A 3,407-nucleotide genomic window follows, 5' to 3' on the forward strand; every position below is an offset into this window, starting at 1 on the left:
ATCATTACTAAGGTCTACGAGTTTCAGTCTCCAGTGGAAGCACTGTCATAAGACGTAAGTGATAAACAGTAAAAGGATTATGTGGATGATAGCTATGGTTGCTCAGAGAGGAAAGCTCATCTGGCAACAGTGGCTCCAGAGGCATAAACCTGTCCCTGGACTTGGAAAACTAAAAGCCAGCTCATCTCTGGATATGGTTGTGGATATGTGCTGCAAAGTGCTAAGAGACAGGAGGCCTTGAAGTTTAAGAAACATTGGCATTACCAAGAGAGCTTATTATTAAAACAGTCCTCTCTAGTGGAGCTATTTTGAACTTCTCATCTGCTTAGTTGGAAATGAGGCTCAGGAATGCATTTCTAGAAAGTTCCCAGGTTATGCTGAGGCTGCTGGTTTGAGAATCCCATTTGGAGAACCAATCATTTTTGAGGAAATCATGTAGGTCTTGAAGCCAATTTGGGTTCTTTTCACTTTTCACTTTTTAACTTAATTTTCTTTTTTATGGTTCTCTTGAAGAAACAAAGAATGACAATAGTTGTCTTACAAGTTGTTAAGAAGCCCCTTTGTATTCTGCCTGGTGCTCTGTAGTTCTGTATGAGTGAAAGGGATGGTGTTATTTATGTAAAGGTCACTTGAGAGTGGGCTCAGGACTGTTTTAGGAAACTTCAGGTGAACCTTCTATATTATTGACTCATAGTATATAATGTTTCTTGAATGGGTTGTGCTGGCCCATTTTTTACTCTGATGACAATTCATGTTCCCTTGCAGTGAGTAAAAACAGTAGTATCTTAAAGCTTAGGGAAAGACTAGTGTCATTCCAAGTACATCATGTAAAGAGATGATTTGAGAAATGGAAAGTGAAATTTGCCTTCCACTAGCTAAAAATTATTTTAAAAAAACTCATTTAATGGAACTTTCTTAGACTTGTTTTTTCTTTTCTAAAAAACCAAAGCAACTCAATGTATTTAGAAGAATATGGGCATAGATATTTGCCTTTTCTATAATAGCAGTTCCTTAATTATTAAATACCACGTGTTGTGGAATATTTTGATCACACTCTGACACTCCCAAGACTGCCCAATAATAAAGTTATACCTTGAATCAGGGGAAGAGCCAGTGACTAGCTGACTGAAATTGGCTGTAGAGATGACAGCAATTTGGATAGAGAAGACACATAGGAAGGAAAAGGCGGGGACTAGTTTGAGCTTCTTCTTGGTTCTGGGATGAGGGAAGAGACATGGCTCTTGCTGTGTCTCTGGCCAAAAAGTGAAGTCAGCTTGTTGCTACTCAGCCTTTCTGAGTTAGCATGTTTTCACCCCAGCCTTTGACTTCTGAGTCTTATTGATAAATAGAACGTTAGAAACTTAATTTAAACCTGGTGGAAGCCCTACCAGGCTGTAGCCTGAGTGGCCAGTAGGGCACTGACTGAGGGGCTGTGGAGTGGCAGACAGTAATTAAAATATCAGTAGATTCTTGCGCAGTTCCTAAGCTGACAGAAAAACAAAAACTATGAACAGAATGATTTGGCAACTGAGCCTGTTGTCCCATCACAACTTCTTATATGATCCCCAAATTAACTTGGGAAATTGTCTTCTTGCTACTAGTACTTGACTCCAACATGGCTGTGGCTGGCAGCTAATTACATAGCAAAATTTTTATTTGAGTATATTAATTTTACACTGTTGTTTCATAAAGACAATTTCTTTCAAGTATGACATGTATTTTGAAATATTCTAATGCCCTTCTTTTCCTCCTTTGACCTCTTCCCATCTTCAGATGGTCTCCACTAGTCTCCTTCCTTACCCAGTCTTCTTCTTGCTCCCTCTGTGTGCACATATATGGTTTTACAATAATAGAATCCACAAAAGAGAGAAAACATGTAATATTTGTTTTTCTAAGCCTGGTTCATTGTGTTTAAAATGAGGATTCCAGTTGTATCCATTTTCTAGCAAACTACGCGATTTTGTTCTTCTTTATGAATGAAATAAAATTTCATTGTGAACATATACTTCATTTTTAAAAATAATCATTCATCTGTTTAAGGACACCTAAGATGATTCCATAACTTTGCTATTCAGAATAGTTTAGCTATAAATAAGAGTGTGAAAGTATCTCTATAATATTCTGACTTATAATCCCTTGGTATATACCCAGAGGTAGTATAGCTGAATCATATGGTCATTTCATGTTTAATTTTTTGATGAACCAGCATTACAACTGACTATTTTACATTCTCGCCAGCACTATTATAAGGGTTCCTTTATCCTGCACCTTCAATTAACATTTATTATTTTTCTTAATGGTAGCTATTTTGACTGAGGTGAGATGCAATCAAAGTATAGTTTTAATTTATGTTTCCATGATGGCTAAGGAGTTGAACAGTTTTTCATGTTTATTGGCTATTTGTATTTAAACTTTTGAGAATTTTGTGTTCATTCCATTAGCCCATTTGTTGATTGAATTGTTTGCTTTTTATTGGGTATTTAATTTTTTGAGTTCTTTGTATATTCTAGATATTAATCTTCTGTGAGATGTATAGCTGGAAAAGATTTCTCTCCTGTTCTATAAGCTGTCTATTTACTCTTTTGTTTGCTTTGCTGGACAAAAGCTTTTAATTCCATGCAAGCCCATTTGTCATCATAAAACAAACTTGATGATTAAGACACAGAACAATATAGCATGTGTGAAGCCCTAGGTTCAATCTCCAGCTTGTGCATGCTCCCATCCATGACACACATTACCCCAAACAAACAAAAACAAAACCCACACAGAACAGATATGTTCTAGTTGATGTGGAGAAAAGCCTATAGGGCACAAGTCTTTATCCAGTTGAGTTCTGGATGTTTAGGAACCAACATCAAGATGGTGGGCATATGTCACCTCCCAGATTATGTGTCCTTACTGGTTCCACTGTTGCCTTCTGGATCAAATTTAAATGGCCTATTTCAAGAATAGCCAGCATCCCTTCACTTTAGTGGTACATTGTATAAATAGCCATCATGGGCAATTAGTGTCTCCAATTTTCTTCTTTCTAAATAATGTAGTTGAGGCTTGTTTAATATATTTTAGTTTTCTCACCCCAAATAATGTCAAGTAAATTATATTTTCTTATGCCTTGCAAAGTTCATGCATATATCACTTCAACCATGAATAAAAAGGATAAAGCAATTTTAAGAAAAAGAATATGAACCAGCTACATTTTATGAGTCTAAAATTATTTTGCTCAGAAATTCCTGAGGAAAAATGTCTTACGTTTTTAAGAAAAGATACTTTATTTTTTGATATAGTGAATGCTATGTTACCATATAACATTAAACAAGAATTTTCAGTTTTCCTATTTTTGTGTTTCTTGTCCACCCACACAACCAATGTCACACACATTTGCTGCTTTAAGTCACTTTGAACAAACT

The sequence above is a fragment of the Peromyscus californicus genome, unplaced genomic scaffold (assembly GCF_007827085.1).
Source record: "Peromyscus californicus insignis strain IS unplaced genomic scaffold, ASM782708v3 Scaffold_10__1_contigs__length_136768540, whole genome shotgun sequence".
In the NCBI taxonomy this organism is placed as follows: Eukaryota; Metazoa; Chordata; class Mammalia; order Rodentia; family Cricetidae; genus Peromyscus; species Peromyscus californicus.